The 18,330-nt window shown below is 36.2% G+C and overlaps 3 long non-coding RNA genes across 8 annotated transcripts in view; 2 read left to right on the top strand and 1 right to left on the bottom strand.

Annotated features, from left to right (window-relative positions):
* Positions 1-5,594, top strand: part of LOC126816873 (uncharacterized) — a 29,417-nt gene extending 23,823 nt beyond the window's left edge. For both annotated transcript variants that reach the window (XR_007678630.2, XR_007678631.2), the window contains one exon: positions 5,576-5,594. This is a non-coding gene — a long non-coding RNA (uncharacterized LOC126816873). The remainder of the gene's footprint in view (positions 1-5,575) is intronic.
* LOC126829351 (uncharacterized) lies at positions 366-4,109 on the bottom strand. The gene is made up of 3 exons (XR_007683366.2): positions 3,832-4,109; positions 3,308-3,376; positions 366-2,279 (listed from the first exon to the last, which is right to left on the bottom strand). It is a non-coding gene; the product is annotated as an uncharacterized LOC126829351 (long non-coding RNA).
* Positions 5,595-6,952: 1,358 nt separating the features above from the next.
* LOC126816872 (uncharacterized) lies at positions 6,953-18,126 on the top strand. Of its 5 annotated transcripts, none has more exons than XR_007678628.2 (8): positions 6,953-7,026; positions 9,157-9,175; positions 9,993-10,217; positions 11,596-11,643; positions 12,889-13,028; positions 15,492-15,635; positions 16,827-16,988; positions 17,432-18,126. It is a non-coding gene; the product is annotated as an uncharacterized LOC126816872 (long non-coding RNA). The 5 variants fall into 5 exon arrangements; XR_008787433.1 differs by having other exon boundaries at positions 12,898-13,028; XR_007678626.2 differs by lacking the exon at positions 12,889-13,028 and having other exon boundaries at positions 11,596-11,846.
* The last annotated feature ends 204 nt before the right edge of the window (positions 18,127-18,330 follow it).

Below are 18,330 nucleotides of genomic sequence, written 5' to 3' on the forward strand. Positions count from 1 at the left end.
CGTTCGCACACATAACTACCCGCATTCCTGTATTTAGTTACCGTCTTTTGCATTCTACACTGTAAAACTTTTTCCGTAAAATTTACGGACAAATGGCTGGCAGCTAGGTTGCCAACCAATGTACGTAAAAATTACGACACACCGTAAATATATTTTTACGAACATGTCGTAAAAATTACGTCCAAAGATTGGCAACCTAGCTGCCAGCCATTTGTTCGTAAATTTTACGGAAAATGTTTTACAGCTGTAAAAAACTTATGGTATGATAAGCATCAAAAAGACATTTACTTAAGATTTAAAACAGAATTTAATTATTCAAAACAATATAAGATACAATTAATTCCTCAAAAATGCTTCTACATGATAGTTTAAGATATAATAAAAGACCTGAAAATACTGGAAATTGGAGATTACTGTCAGTAAGTAAAGCTAACAACTGCCTTAAAAAAAAAAAACCTGTCAACCACAAATTCATATTTTTAACACATTTGATCAAGAGCAGATTTGATATTACAATATGGAGAATGTTTAGAGATCTAACATATTCTTTGGCTGTCAAGCAGTTTGGTGGTATATTTCAACAAAAACAAAGCTCCTTTCATAATTCTTCATTAATAATAATGAACATTTGTACATGGAATAGTGACGACTTTAAAAAAAAAAAGAGAATTTGTTGCCCTATTAACAAGGGAAATAACTCTCCAAAATATTTATCAAGTTCTCACAAGACAAGCAAACAAAAATTCCCAGCAATTAAAAAATGTTTGTGAAAATTTCCATGGATGTATCAAATAATGGGTAGCAACAAAATATAAATTTAACAATAATGAAATTATCCATTCAAATTCTGGTACATGTAACATTTACATTATAATATTCAAATGAATTTTTTTTATAGTAGAACAACAACATTCTGAATCTATTCTACAAATATATAATCAGTGTGTTACAATAGAATTATCCTCAAATCTTTTTCTAAAATCTTAACCAAGGTGTTGTAATATTTACCTCAAATCTATTATTTAAAACATCAACAACATGAAAGTAAATTATAACAGTAAAACATGATCTAATGAAATAATGAAATCATTCAAAGTTTTGGAATTAATGAATTTGCAGTCTAAATGTTTAAATGAACAATTTAAAATCTAACAATTATTGAACCCCAAAAGTATCATGACTTTAAAACAAGAACAGCATCAATGCAGAATTCCTATTATTCCACCTTAAATGTACAGCTTGTTTCAATGATTAGCTTAATCTCTGTTTGAAAATGTATATCATTAAATTTTGCACAATAACTCTGCCTAAGCATGTACATTCCTTAGTCAGAATGGCATAAATTGATTCAGTCTCGTAGATAAAAATTTAGATGGAACTCGACTACTGACAAAGTTAATGAACCAGTCCCAAAATGAAATGTGTAGATGAGAGTTACACAATTTTAATGTTTATGCAACACGGCCGCATATTTAGAGACAAAATGAACTGAGGATAATTTTACAAATGTACCAAATTGTTGATGGACAAATTAAATGACCAAAAGATTTTTCCATTAAAGTAAACGGACATCTTATCAAAAGTACAATAAGAAGAACAAGTTTAATTAAGAAGATTCATTAAAAAGATTTCTTGCAGTGCGTTTAAAGTCTCATTTACAAAGTATCACTCATAAAAGGGTTGTGGCTCGGTCCCTTATCACCTATTTTATACACACTATGTGCTGGTGTATAAAAACTAACCATAAACTCAATAGGCCTATCCCTAAAGTTTGCATGCATGAACATTATTGCATCATAGGTTGCAACGATACATATCACAGTATTTCTTCTTGGACGTGTTTCCAGCTCCCTAGCCACTGCTTTTCCATCTGACGTTTTTGATTCAAAATGTTCCTATATCCGTGATTTGTGGTTCGCCGGAGGGGAATGTACTTTCAGCGGGACACATGTTTCATTGCCGAAAGCCATCTTTTCTCCTTCTTGTCACATGAACTACAGGGGAGTATTCTGCATCGGATGAAAATGGACAGTTAAAATATCTGTACCATGTTAACCAACCCGTGGTCCAGAATTTAAAGCACCTTGAACCAAAATGTGGCATCTATACCGTCGTATACCTTCTCACAGTACCGGTATATTGTTGCTATTGTTGTAACTGTACTTCATCCATTTAAAGTTTGACAGTTTAGTGATTAGTTATATCACTTTTTGGCACACTCGAGTCTTCCTCTTTTTCATGATTTCTGTGCGTTATCTGGGTTAATTTCAAAAATGCACCTGCAAAACAAATATTCTCAATCAGGTTGTTTCTTATGACATCCATTTCAAAAGAACACATTTTAATTAGGAAAAGGGAGCTAAATGTGCGAGAAAATGAAGTTTCATGTCCACAAACAGGAGACTAAAGAGAGAGAGAGAGAAATGGGGTTTAACGTCCACTCGACACAAACTAGGTCATTTCAGGACTAACATATGGTTTAAATTTTATTTCAATAATTCGCTTGCGCGTAGGGGTCTTTAGCAGTGGGAGGAAACCGGAGGACCCGGAGAAAAACCCACGAGGTTGGACAGGCGACCCTACTCCTTGCCACGTACAACCGGGGATTCGAAACCACGCCAGTTGACTCAATGACAGACTTTATGGTACAGCGCGCACGTGCTAACCATTCAGCCATCCACCCCCCCCCCCCCAGGAGACTAAACATATCACAAATACTATCAGTGTATACTGGAATAACCAGACTGCCATTCAATTTGGACTTATTTCGCCGAGCATAACTGATGGCGACTCTGCACCTATGACAGGTAAATCTAAAAGCAGACTAAAATAGGATTCACCTGTTGCTAATAAGACCTACCCCAAGGTTCAAGCTGGGAGAGAGAAATGGGATTTAACATCCACACACAACACGAACTAGGTCATTTTTGGACTAATAAACATAGAATTTTTTTCAATAATCGCTTTAACCGTAGGTCTTTTATAAACAGTGGGAGGAAAACGAACGACCCAGAAAAAATGAACACGGTTAGTCAGGCAATCTTACTCCTTTCAACGCCACTTGACTCAAAGACATAGGCTTCATTCTGACCTAAGTAAGGCCCATGTTAGACCATGGATCTTATATAAGCTCCATGGTTAGACCATTCGTCCAACCACCCCTCAAATTTCAAGGTCCAAGCAGAGGGCAGGAAGTGTTGGTTTTCATTAACAATGCGCTCAACTCCCAAATTTATTATCTTCAGTAAGTTCAATCTTATAATTTTTCTTTACCGGTAGGGCCTACCTTTGAAAAAATTTTACTAACCCAGAGAAAGGCTGGGTAGCCCACTCTATAGATGACAGGAATGGCACTCAAGGATGCAATAAGCTGTGCCTAAAAAAATCAGTAAAATAAAAAATTAAAGATCATTATCCAGACAATGCATTGACAATTCAATAAATTCTTAATAATGGTTTTCAGTGGTAGGCCTAGCCTACAGACCCGAGACTATGAACTTAATGAAGCCCAGAAATACGTTAGCCCTTCATAGTTCATATATTTTTTTTCTATATCAATGTTATTATTATGTCATCCGAGTAGCCTCAACTAGAACTGAAGCCTCCAAAAACAATGCGAAAAAATATTAGGCCTAGCACTAACACCAGAGTGTATTTTTACTCTGTGCTAACACTAACACTGTGACAGTGTATGTGAGTATCATGTATGTCCATTTGTCTAGAAGTAGAAGAGTCTGTTCCTACTATTTCATAAATCAGTTACCGTACATTTTTACGAATGCTAAGAATCAATCTATGTCAAACAAAGATGTGTCCCTACTGTATACTTACCTAAAACTGCAATGTTTGGTATTGACTGTAGTGTTCAACTATATAATTGTGCTCGATGTTGAGGGATTCCTCTTTGCCGCTAACTAACGGTCTTCGCAGTAATGGCGCCCAGGAAGACCGATGACGTCACTTTAATTTAAACACCCGTATGTCATATTTACGGACGAAATTCTGTATTTCTTAAATATTAACAGACTCGTGTCTGTTATCAGGATAACAGACCTGCGCTGTAGGCGTTTTACAGAAACAAGTCTGTAAAAATTACAGAAAAGGCTTACAGTGTAGTAAAATCTCTGCAAATTTTATAGCTTTACTTTTTGAAATATTTTGTTCTAATTATTTGATTAGCGACTCGGATGGGATTATTTACTTTTGAACACGCATGCCGCACAAACACAACTATACATTCGTTTTACGGGCTTTATCACACTTCGGTCAAAACTGTCGAATCGAGAATTAATGTTCCGCTTCTTACGGGGTCATACGGACATAGTAGCATTATATACCCACCCGGGCACCTAATAGACACGCTGAGGGCTGCCGCAACACGCTTAAAGATGTTACTGAAGCGGTTATTATTCGATCGAAAGAATGCGTATAAAATTAAAAATACACTCAGAGAATTCGGAGGTAAGCTTCATGATCCTTGTTAAATTATTTATAACATAAAGAAGATAGGATATTTATAGTTTATACATGACTTTATTTTTACGAGTATCCATGCAATCAGTGATATTTTAATTGTGAAGAAAATTTGATAGACTGGCGATCAATGGTTTCCATATAAATCTCCTATGTAATTGCCTTCAATTGATATTTTTCGTCGCCCAAACCCATATACGATCAAAATGATCGCGCTGTCAAACTATCTTTCAATGTTAACCAACCCCCGCAACAGGTATATTGGATTCGACCAATACGTCACGAAGACATTGTTGACATCGACTCTGTCGAAATTACAAGTAAATTTTCAAATTTTTCAAGAGAGAACTTGTTCTCATCGTTGTGATAATTAGTTGTGCAATGGATTTTATCGAACGGGAGTTCATTACAAACACACAAGTAAGTTTATAATAACCAAAGTTAAGTAGTTTGTTCATAATCGAAGAAATCCGTTTAAAATTTACGATGGTTCACACAGTAGCTCATGCATGTTTCAAAGAGACATGCTGCTTCGACTGCATACGCCATACATTGTGCTATGAGGGACATTTTGCCCGGGCAGCGGCACAATATCGCATTCCAACTGCCAAGGGATCTTTTACGTGCACGCCAATGTATACACGGAACCTTGGTTTTCGTCCCGTCCGAACCACTGGTCAGATCTCCTTGTCAGATCCTCCGTCCTGCACCACCGACAAGGGGAAACCACGTCGGAAAACCCGATGAACTTTCTCGGCCAAAGCAGAAATCGAACACGCGACTGCCAGGCTAACGAGTCAGTGTCTTATCAACTTAGCCAACGTTGCTCCCTGTTTCAAAGAGATTTTCGCATGTATCAACAACAAACTGTTTCTATGGACGAGAAACGTTGTTTACTGGAACGAAAAATGACCATGCTAATCCCGAAGTGACTTGGTTATGTTGACCTGGCGCTAAACCCCAATTTAAACCTTCTGAACAATTGTTATATAAACGTAGGCTTTTATTTTCCAATTTTATTTCCTTTTCTTGCCGTCTATTTATTATACTGTATGTTTAGTTAAATTTATAATTTGATGGATCTGTCCCTTTTACTTTTCAGGAAGAAGGTAAGTAATATACATACGTATAGATTATGAAACAGGTAACGGTAAATTAGACGGCTATCGTACATTTTGTACACAGAGAACAATAGGCTTCGCGGATATATCTCTCCCCTGAATGGCCGCCATATCCAAAAATTAGCATACTAGTTTGTAATGATGTTCTACACCGTTTCACATCTGTCATACACCCGTTGATTAAATAAACATTTTCAATTTTATTTCATGTAGAGACCAGAGGAAGAACGATCTGATTAAAATACAGATCTATATTTCGTTTCGTTTTTTATACTTTCGCTGGCCTACACTACATGAAGATCTGACCGGTTGTAGTGATAGGTCGCTTCAGAGGTCATATGAGCGGCTGTTGGCCCTATGACGTCAGACATTTGATCAACCAATCAACATTGATTTTTCTAGTGGATTACCCACAGTTCCGTGCACCACACGCCAAAAGCTCGCTGTAACAGACCGTTTCATTGGCTAAACCCTCACACCATCCAGAACACGTCAATGATAACAACTCTTCCAGATCCTAGTGTAGTAAAGACAAGTAAAACGAAATTTTTAACTATAAAAACGAAGGATCTGTGTTTTAACCAGATTGGAGGAAGAACGATCTAAGTCACATTTTTGACTTTTCGCATAAAAGGCAAAATAGACTTTTTGACGAGAATGCTTGTCGCGAACAGAACAACGATTGGGTTTAATTACAACTTCAAAATGATGTTTAATACAAACCATAATTATCAGTAGAACAACTGACTTCCACTTTTCAGCCAGATTAAGGTTAAATAAAGGGTACGATAGACGTATTTGTCCGGGAGGCCATTTCAGAAGGAAGGGCCTTGGTTCGATGTGACTCCGATTGTTTTTACCTGAGTATACAGGTCACAATTCTATGGAATACAATTACTGCTTTTTACTGAGCGACGTTTCGACTAGGCTTCTCTAGTCATTATCAAGCTATGATAAAAAATGAAAATATGACAGGACAATATATACATGTACACCACAATGCTAAGTTAATGATGACAAACCAGGGATGTAACTTAATTACTATATCGGCATCCCTGCATCGCATCGCATTGTGGTGTACATGTATATATTGTCCTGTCATATTTTCATTTTTTATCATAGCTTGATAATGACTAGAGAAGCCTAGTCGAAACGTCGCTCAGTAAAAAGCAGTAATTGTATTCCATAGAATTGTGACCTGTATACTCTAGTTCAATTACTAAATGCCATTGAAACAGTTTATGTTTTTACCTGAAATTGGTTGTTCCACAGAAAGCTTATACAATTTGCTACATATGACTAACATGATACACTCGTTGATGGAGAGAAACCCGATACAATCTCTAAATCTTTTATTTAAACAGTTTACGATGTAGCCGGAGATGACGAGGAGGAAGATGCAAGCGCCGGAAGTTACCACAGTACAGGAGTAGTATGTACATTTCCTTTTTGCAATCACCCGTCTAAATTAGTGTCATCTATAAATTTTCAGAGAATGTACAAATGTCTGAGAGTAAATTTCATCTGAATCAGATGTCATGTACTTAGAAACTCGGTTTGCTCTGTTAAATCTTCATTTGAAATTTAAGAAAAGGTGTTCCCTGCATTTTGATCAGTTCTCTTTTGGTTCTCTGGGACTTCATGTTTCGTATTTAGAGGGGGTTTATTGTCCATTTAACCATGCTTGAACCATTAGAACACTAGGCGCCTAAATTATAGCCATAGACATGTCCGGGTCCCAATTACAGGCAAAAATATCACATCTTCTGGCAGAGATTACACATTTTCTGACAGAAATAACACATTTTCTGGCAGTAGTTAGCTCTGAAAAAATTATACAGCAACACTCCTACTCATATCTCCTCGGTATCAGTATTTCGCCTTGTCATTGGTGCAGAGCCGGGAACTGGCAAGGAAGTGTCTAGTCGTTTGGAAGGGACGATAAACCGAGGTCTCCTGTACATGTTGACGTGCACGTAAAAGAACGCGACGAAAGGCCGCTGCCCGGGAAGAATTCCCCTCATGGCACACATCATGGGGTACGTCCGACTTTATTAATCGGTGTTGTGCAGGAAATAGGACATTAAACCCCATTTAATTTAATTTCCTTTCCGAATCATACAGGGTCCAGTGCACCCATGTTTGTAGTAACAAACGTTACTCAAGTTGAAACAGATAGGAAACGAATGAAATGAAATGAAACCGGGTTTAACGTCCTACTTTACTGCAACAATACACTGTAAAAAATATCCATTGTTTATATGGCCTTTGGCCGAATTCCGTAGTTTAACACTTTTTTTCTGTTAATCGATGGCTTTTTTGGGAGAAATTGTGTTGAACGTGTGAACTATATTAGGGATAAAATATTTTATTCCCTTCTATTATGGACTTAATTGTGTTATTTTACGGAATAAACGGTGGAATGGCCATGAATTTCCGTGAAATTTAGGGATAAAATGTTTGATTCCATTCTATAATGGACTTAATTCTGTTATTTTACGGGATAAACGGTGGAATGACCAGGAATTTACGGATTATTTCTGTTTGCAAATGCAACGATAAGTAATCGTATACATATATAATCATTCCTAATGATTATCATGTTATAGTATTCATTTTAATTTATTAACCATAATATGCAGAATTATATTTTGTAAATTTTGCTATATTACATGTCATGTATAACCAATTTCCATTATTTATAAGATCTATAAAGTTTATTGTTATTCATCATACGTTAATCAGATTGTAAATATTTTCATAAATGTATAAAAATATGTTTTAACGCTCCCTATGTATAGGTTGTATTATCTGGTGATCAAGCACGCCTAAATCCGGATAGTATAACCGATTGCTTAGTGTAAGCCGGTTTGTCTCTATGGCAGAGTTACCTGAAAGCCTTACTGAACAGCGGTTTGTGATACCTTGCTCTCGAATAAGATATCCAGTATTCTTCTAATAGCGGAAAAAGGTTGCGAATAAAGATTGTCTGCGATATGACTTCAGCGGAAGCGGACGTTAAATGAAGCTATTTCACACACGCGTATAAAGTCAATGGTAATTCAATGAAATTTTTATCACTTTCATGCTCGGGAAACAAAAATTACCATGAATGTTTTTTCCGTATTTGAAAATAGAAGGCGTTTCTATAAATTACAGGAAACACAAATACGGATAAAAAATTTCCTGGTAATTTTTATTTCCGGAATTTTTTACGTCTTTTCACGGATTTTTTCGTGACAGTGTAGGGTTAATAAAGACAGGCATACGATATACAGTGTGGTATGAGGGAAGATTTGCCTCGACCGTGTGCTACGGCCTGTTCATATTTCGAATTCCAAAAGGCAGGCGTTCTTTTTACGTGCACGTGAACGGGTACACGTCCCATCCGAACCACTAGACACAATTTCTTGCCAGTCCTTCTGTCTGGTACCACTGTCAAGGGCAAAGAAACAAATTAGATGTGTATCTGATACCAAATAGTTTTACGTACGAACTTTGAAATCTAGTTTCATTATCTTAGATATACATTTAAAATATCTATCTTTTTTCTTTTCCTCAGGCTTCGTCGGGATCAGACGGTAAATATCTTATATTTAAGTGGGTGTGTATGTGTGTGTGTGTGAGAGAGAGAGAGTAATGCATGGTTCAATATTATTTCAACAATTCGCTTGTGTGTGGGGGTCTATAGCAGTGGGGAGGAAATCAGAGGACCCGGAGAAAACCCACGAGGTTGGACAGGCGACCCTACTCCTTGTCGCGTACAACCGAACAATCATTTTATAATGATATTGCATATCGACGTATTGAATGTCGGAAATGGACGATTGTGCTCCATTTCGTTAAATATTTATGTGTTTATTCTAGGTTAACCCCCTCCCCGGCAGCATTAAAATATGTTTATCATAACTTAAACATACATTATGCAAGAGCTAAATCTGATTATTGCAAGTCTTAATTTAGGCTTCAGATGTTATAGAAATTATAAATTAGATCTTTATTTAAACAACAAGACCAAAATCAACTCTGTAGACCCACGGATGGCTGGGCTACAGCTCGGATTTAAATAGGATTTCACTAATTGATTAAATCAAATAAGGGGAAACCTGATGAAAATACGTCAGTTAGATCGAGGCTAAATGATAGAGTGTACTTAGCGAGGCCGCTGTAAAGCGTTTCCGTATGCCATTGAAAACTTTACTTGATAATCGGGATATGTAGGTGGAGTTAACGCCTGTCAATCAAACGATCGGTGAAGGTGAAGACGCATTTCGCTACCATTTCTAGTCAAATATTACAACGATGATAACTATGTTCAGAATAAAGTAATAGCAAGAATGGCCAACTCTCTATAAAAATCTCCCATAATGTATCTTTAAACAAATATTTTTTTTTTAGATCAACCCCCTCCCGTGCCTCCGTTAAATAACCGCAGGCCAAAGCCCAACCCTCCCACACGAGTACCCGAGAAAAAATTTACTCCACCTTCGGTACCCGGAGGGGGTGTTATAGATATACGAGCCATCAGTGAAGGACGAAACAGATTAAGGAAAGTTGATAAACCTCTCAAACCTGCTGAAGAACCAAAGGAAAAAATAAAACCTCTTGTCGTTTTAAAACCAGGTAAGATTTACAGACAATATACTAATTTTTTCATCCTTGTGGGAACAAATGAAATGGGGTTTAACGTCCTACTGTTCTGCTCCTAGGGGGCAAATGAAGACGAATATACGAAATTAAATGAAATGGGGTTTAACGTCCTACTGTAATGCTCCGAGCTGGGTTAATGAAGACGGGCATACGCCATACAGTGTGTTATGAGGGAAATTTTGCCCGGACAGCGGCACTACGGCCTACTCTTATATCGAATTACAACTGCCAAGGGATCTTTTACGTGCACGTCAATGGGTACACGGGACCTCGGGTTTTCATCCCATCCGAACGACTAGACAGCTGTCCCTGTCAGGCCCTCATTCCTGCATCACTGACAAGGGGGAACCACGCCGGAAAATCTGGATGAACTTTCTCGGCCAATGCAGGGATCGAACACCCGACCTCCAGGCTAGCGAGCCAGCGTCTTACCCACTTAGTTACCGTGACCCCAGACAGATATACGCCATACAGTGTGCTATAAGGGTAATTTGGCCCGGACAACAGCGCAATGGTCTACTCTTATATCGAATTCCAACCGCCAAGGGATCTTTTACGTGCACGCTAATGTGTACACAGACCCACCGTCCTGCACCAGTGACAAAAGGAAAACACACCGGAAAATCACGATGAAACTTCTCGGCCAAGACCGGGAGCGAACCCACAACCTCTTACGCACTGAGCCATCGGGGCTACCTTGTAGGAACAATAAATCAGTAAATGATAATTGTATATCAATAAAGAACAATTATTTTCGCATAAATTACTAATCTTTCTAATATTATTTTTTGTATTGTAATTGTTGTTAGTAATTTTATATGACTGTATATTGCGCAACTTAGTGACTAAACGTACATTGCGCAACTGCAGAATTTGAGAGAGAGAGAGAAATAGGGTTTAACATCCACTCGACACAAACTAGGTCATTTCGGGACTAACAGATGGTTCAATTTTATTTCAATCATTCGCTTGCGCGTAGGGGTCTTTAGCAGTGGGAGGAAACCGGAGGACCCGGAGAAAACCCACGAGGTTGGACAGGCGACCCTACTCCTTGTCACGTACAACCGGGGAATCGAAACCCCGCCAGTTGACTCAATGACAGACCGTATGATACAGCGCGCGCGTGCTAACCATTCGACCATCCAAACACCCACAGAATTTGATGACTACATGTATATTGCGAAACTTAATGACTATTAGTACATAGCGCAACTTAATTATCAGATGTATTTTGCTCAATTTTATGACTACACGTATATTGCACAACTTGATGCCTATATATTGCAGCTATAGAGATTTTGAGAAACGAATTGAATATGTTTAATATTTTGGTGATTACCTTCTTTTCCAGAGAAAGTTACCACAAATTCTCCAAAACCCACCCCGCCATCAAAGCCAGGTCCGCCATCATCATTTTTAAAAAAGAATATTTTTAAGACTTTAATGTCTTCGATAAATAAAGATAAAGATCTCCCCCCTATCCCACCTTTGCCTCCAGTGAAAAATAATACGTCGCCACATAACCCAAATATAAGCAAATCAGAAGACACGACACATTCTGATGGTGTAAATGACGATCACGTAACAAGTAGTAGAGAACCTGTGAGTTGAACTGTGATGCGCATGTTTTGTAGGCCTTGCACGTGATTTATATGGATGCGGTGGGGTTTTTTTATCTGGTGTTTTTTTTTTATTATCCGTTACTGCATACTGGTGCATTTTTGAAAATATCAAACTTTGGTATATGGTAATAACTAAACGTAATCTTGTCGTTCTTGCTCTTGTCCTTTTCCTTATATTTATATTTTCCCGAACAAAATTTGGAGGTTTTCATTTGTAGGTAAAAAGAAAACCCTCCAATTTTAGAATTCACGCAACGTGGCTTTACAATGCAATGGCGGATTTTATAATTATACTGCATCTGCCAATCCATTGCCGAGATATAGTCGTTCATGTTAACGTTCAATTTACGGGTAATTCTCAAGGAGTTCAATAATCACTGGTGGAAATACTCCAGCAATACTATATACCGGAAAACAACCGGAAAACACAGGAAAACAACCGGAAAACACCATTGTATACTGAATACCGAAAAACACCGAAAAAACACTAAATACCGGAAAAAACACTAAATACCGGAAAATACCCTAAATAAGTAACCCGGAGACTGGCAGGCTAAATAGGTAACCAGGAGCCTGGTCCTCTGTGTGCCTGGGTTAGGGTTAGGGTTAGTTTCCGGTTTATAGTATAGCCCTTCTCCGGGTTACCTATTTAGGGTGGTTTCCGGTATTTAGTGTTTTCCGGTGTTTTCCGGTGTTCCGTATAATATGGTGTTTGCCGGTAGTTTTCCGGTGTTTTCCGGTATATAGTATAGCTCGAAATACTCTACTCTGGTTAGGCTAGTGCTTTTAATTTCAACAATTAGCCGATTCTTTCGGTTATTTGAATATGACATTGTTTAAAGAAAAATGAATAAATTTAGGTTCCGGGTTAGAGTGCTAACACCCATTTTAAACGTCCGTGATACATAAATAAATTTTAGTCCTAATTGACTACAGGGAAGGTTTAAATTATTTTCATAATTTCAGTACGATTTGCTTGCTGTTTTCTTTTATGTGTGTTGTGGTTTTTATATGCTTTTCAGTACTTCCAGTGAAGCCAATTGTCAAAAATACGGAAGCAATAAAACAGGAATCAGCTAGCATTCAAGAGGAACCGAAAGTTAAAAACTCGTATAAGAAAGTTCAGTTAGATACCAAAAAACCGAAAATACCTGAACCCGAGGTTCCTATCAGTGTTCCTTATTCACCATGTTCGATATTCCGCTTTTTTTCTTTTGTCCTTTTTCTCTGTTGTTTTTGCTCTTCACCACCTATCATCTTATCAGACACTGAGTCTAAAGTAACTATTCTACACTAACTAGCTTTCGTCTTAAACAATATTAAGCTACGTACGTGAGCATTTCACATGTCGAAATCATAGCCAACAGGAAGAAAACGTTATCTTCATTTAGCTATATACCGACTCTTGTATTCCACATTTTTAAAGACGTGTCTTTATATAATTATGTTATGCGCTTTAGTTTCAATCGGATTAAAATACAGATCTATATTTCGTTTCGTTTTTTTTATACGTTCGATGGCCTCTACTGCATAAAGATCTGACCGATTGTGGTGGAAGGTCGCGTCAGAGGTCATACCAGCGACTTTTGACCCTATAACGTTAGACATTTGAATAACTAAGCAGCGTTGATGTTGGTAGTGGGTACCCACAGTTCTGTGCACCGCACGCCAAGAACTTGTCGTAACAGACCGTTTCATTGGTTAATCCCTCACATCAGCCAGATCGCGGGTTATATAACAATTCTTCCAGATCCTAGTGCCGTGAAGACAAGTAAAACGAAATTTTGAACTACAGTATAAAAAAAACAAACGAAATAGGACCCGCGTTTTAATCAGATTGAAGGTAGCCCAGCCACAACACACAGCCATATAAATCAATTTGTTTCGTTCAAGTAAGGCAGAACATATATTTCTGAATTGTAAATAACCCTCTTATCTCGATCGAAAAAACGCATGTTTGGTATTTGACCGTTTGGTTATATAGCAAAACAAAACTACCGTAACAAAACCTGTTGTTGTTGAGGTGTGAGAAAATAATAAAGTAGGGAACCGGATATCACTAGTGTATTAATAAATATTATTTAGTTAAATCCATTGGTAAAATAGTAATTATTAAGATTTAAAAATTGGGATTGGATTTACACTGATATAGGGTATCATGAAACTGTCTGAAATGTATTATTTAGTTTAGATTGCTAATTTGCTTTATTTATATGCTAACATATAATATTCTGCTCAATGCTTTTTTATTCGCCCGTAGGACCAACGTTCACTTCTGTCTGTCTGTCTTTCCGCCCGCCTATTCGTCCGTTGACCACCAACCACTTACATTTTCAACTTCCAATTCATGCCCGGTAATCTAATGTGAACTAAAGTTAAAGATACATTATATAAGATTTAGATAAAGAGCTGACCATTCTTGCGATACTAGCTCAAAAATAGATAATGTACAATGAATAATTTGAAAAGTTTGACAAGACGTGTGCCATAATTTCAACCATCAGACTGGTTCTTCGAAGCTAAGCCTCGCTCCTCCATTTTAGCTTAAATCAAAATATGCCATCGAGAGTTGATTATGGCCTGGATAAGTTAATTAATGTCTAATTAAAAATTTAGAAAACATTTCAGGCCTAAAGAAAGACCTGCAATAGACAGATTTAGCTCTTGCGCAATGTATGTTTAATAGTTTGAGAGGTGCCCATGGGAAATGTGTCTTTGCCCCTTAGGTAGAGCTGTGGATCTTAAATTGCTAAAAGTTATTCAATTACCACTGAATGAACATTTACTTTGTTTATAAATAAACGTAATTCAGAATTGTTCATAAAACAGAATTGTTCATAAAACAGAATTGTTCATAAAACAGAATTGGATACCTGTGGTATAAGCTTGAGTATGAAGTTAATTTTTGAGTATTTAATGTAGGAACATGTTATAATTGTAGAACATACTCTTAAAGAGCTGTAGCTGTTATCAATATTCATATTCTTAACATTGCTATACGCCTTCAATGTATATTTCAGCTTTGGGTGATATACTACCCTTGGAACTCTTTTTGAATATTTTATTTATCTTGGATATTATATAGTAAGGGCAAACACCGTTATTAATGTATATATGAATATTATTTGTCTTTGATTGTTTATTATAAAACAGGAAAATTACCAATTACATGTCAAAACTATATTTCCTGATGACTTTATTAAAGCACAATATTAAATCTCAAAATAGCAATAATAATATCAGTAAACCTCATTTTTATTATTTATTTATTTTTTATTTATAGACATTCTTGCAATTAACAATTTAAATTTTGTTTTTATCTTATAATTGATCTGTTAAATTCTCAATGATGGCATTCGTATAATCTGTCAATCAGTTTATGTTAATTTCTAAATGAAGAACAACGTATAATCTATCTGTTAATTTTTTTTTTATGAAGTAATTCTTATTTAAATTAATGACTACATTCTTATAATTTATCAGTTAATTTGTGTTTTAAATCAAGGAATTTCGTATTTTCTATAATTTTATTATCCTTTTGTAATGAGAGAATTCCAATAATATATTAGTATATGTTAATTTCTCAATGGCGGCTTTCTTATAATTTATGTTTTTGTTTATGAAGGAAGTCAATACATCTGAAGAGGATGATTCACAAGAGATATATGATGAATGTGTATCAGTATCAGATCCACTAGCTAAATTTCCATGGTATCATATGAACGTAGACCGTGACACAGCAAATGCTAGAATAAAAAAAATAAACAAGGTCAGTTGTATTTGTTTAAAACCCTATGTATATATATATATATATATATATATGATACACGGTTATTCACAATTCGCATTTGTCTATTCGAGTGAACTTTAAGGATAGATATTCCACGGATGGCTTTTTTCAAAACTGATATTGTCACTGTAATCGTCAATTGATATCGTCATTGTAATGCTACTACTTGATATACACCTATATCGTCACTGTAATGAAATCACTCCATATCATCACTGCAATGATACCACTTGATATCGTCACTGTAATGATATCACGTGATATCGTCACTGTAATGATACCATTTGATATCGTCACTGTAATGATATCACTTAATGTCGTCCCTACATAGCGTCACTGTAATGATAACAGTTGATATCGTCACTGTGTAACAGTATCTTAGTGATAACAGAGACCAGTTTTATTTACAACAGGAACAGAATACCAGTTACATCGATACAAGACTACACTACATCGGGAACTATAGATACACCAGGAACACATATAACAATATTAAATCCACCATTCTGCCCCTCTGCCAAGGCAGCGGCTGAACTCGGGCGAGTCCATCCGCCTGTCTCTGCTCTTCTCTCCTCCTCCCCGCCCGTCTGTGGTCGTCTCTAGCCGACTGCCTAACTGTCAGCAAACTCCTCGTTATATACCTTCGGACACATGGTCATACGGGCAATTGTCTCTTTTATCTCGTCACGGCATGCTTACTGGCCAGTAGGTATATCCTTTGAAGTAAAGCGGAGCGTGTGCAAAGACCATATGTAGTTTGTAAATGACATATGGGATTAATTAAATGTTTAATTAGATCATCCCCATTCCGTGCCTTAACAGAAGTTGATACAGAGTTAAAAAGTCAATATCATATATTATCAAAACCAGCAGAGGTCATAAAGTTATATGCACCTAAATGATCGTTCAATTTGATGAAAGGTATAGATCACTTTGTTACAACTGTAATTGTACCACTATATATCGTCGCTGTAATGATACCACTTGATATCGTCCCTACATAGCGTCACGTCACTAGTAACTCCTTGTGATTCAATATAAACATAGGTTATACTTAAGTTTGATTTTGAAATACCAGAAAATATGTAACCGTTGCAGGTTAGTTTAGGCCAGTCACCCCCCGATGAGTATTTTCCACAGATATAATTTTATTTTTCTTATTTATTTTAGGACGGTACTTTCCTTATTAGGAACAGTGGAAGAAGTAAAACCACGAATACAAGCCATCCGTATACACTTTGTGTGCTTTATGAAAACAGAATACGGAATCTAAAGATCAGACAACGATCTGATAAAAAATTTGCCCTTGGGGAATACAAGGATAATGAAATGGTATGTATTTGATATGGCAAAACCTGTATGCACTTTTCATTATTAAAATATTTTATTGAATGTTTGAAAATCGGCTATTGCACATACGATATACACACGAATGTGATACGATTTAACGTTCTTTCAAAGCAATCATCTGATGTCTGATTTTTAGTTTATAAGGTCGCATGGGGACATCACTCTTAGAACAATGGAGGAGGAAATCCATGGAGTTATGTCAGCGACTCTGGTACTATATTTCCACCAGTTACATATAGGTAGATTTATGATTTGCGGCTCCTTGCCTCATTCTCTCCGGCAAGCCTTCTCTAACTTCTGTGAGTGAAGAGGACCCATAAGGAGATAGACAGTCACCCTTTAACTGTATCTGTGTTTGCCGGGCTCTTCTTGTATAAATATTAACTATATTGTAAATAAAATAATAAATATATTTCTGTTTTCAGACTTTTGACTCTATAGAAAAATTAGTAGAAAACCACCAGAAAAATGATGTCCTATTAATTGGAAAACAACCAGGAAATGTGAAACTTCTTCATGTGGCTTCTAATCATTAAGGGTCGTATTTGACCGCGGGAATTAAAAACCACCTCACTGTCCTTGTGATTGTATTTAACTATGTTGAATATATTACTAAGCTGTCTCTTTTTTTTAAATTTCGAATCGAAAAGGTCAGAAGATTTGGCGTACCCAAAAACAAACCAATGTCTTTGTTTTTAAGTATTTTTAATTACCATACTAAACTATCTTACTAAGCGGTCTCAGCCATTGTTTATTGTAAATATTGATGTGAAGAGGTCACAATAAATTTAGCTCCTCGAAATATAGAAAAACAACCAACAACCAGTGTCTTTGCTTTTGTATTTAACTATTTTATATTAGCACATTACACTAATTTACTTAGCTGTCGCTGTAATTTCTTATTGTAAATATTGATTTGAAAGGACACTGTAAATATTAAAATATATTCATGATGTTAATATTCATTTTATATATAACATTTTTTTTTATTTTAAATAAACATTCCCATTCCCTTCAATTCATATTTGATATTGGTGATATTCAAAGAGTAAACCCGTAAAGAAGAATAATGCAACTTAAGTCAGATTTATAAACAATTATCGCAATTAACTGTTAGTATGCCATTTGGTCTTATTTATGTCCCTGCTAAATATTACAATTTAATTTATTATATGATAGGGTGACCCACCATAAATAAATATCTCCATATATCTCCTTATATCTCGACAATTACGCCACAATATTTATATATATGCCAAGCCTCAAATCAGTTTCACACAATTATAGTCACTAAATAAACGATCATGTTGTACTTAATAAGCTA

This window comes from Patella vulgata, chromosome 3 (assembly GCF_932274485.2).
Source record: "Patella vulgata chromosome 3, xgPatVulg1.2, whole genome shotgun sequence".
In the NCBI taxonomy this organism is placed as follows: Eukaryota; Metazoa; Mollusca; class Gastropoda; family Patellidae; genus Patella; species Patella vulgata.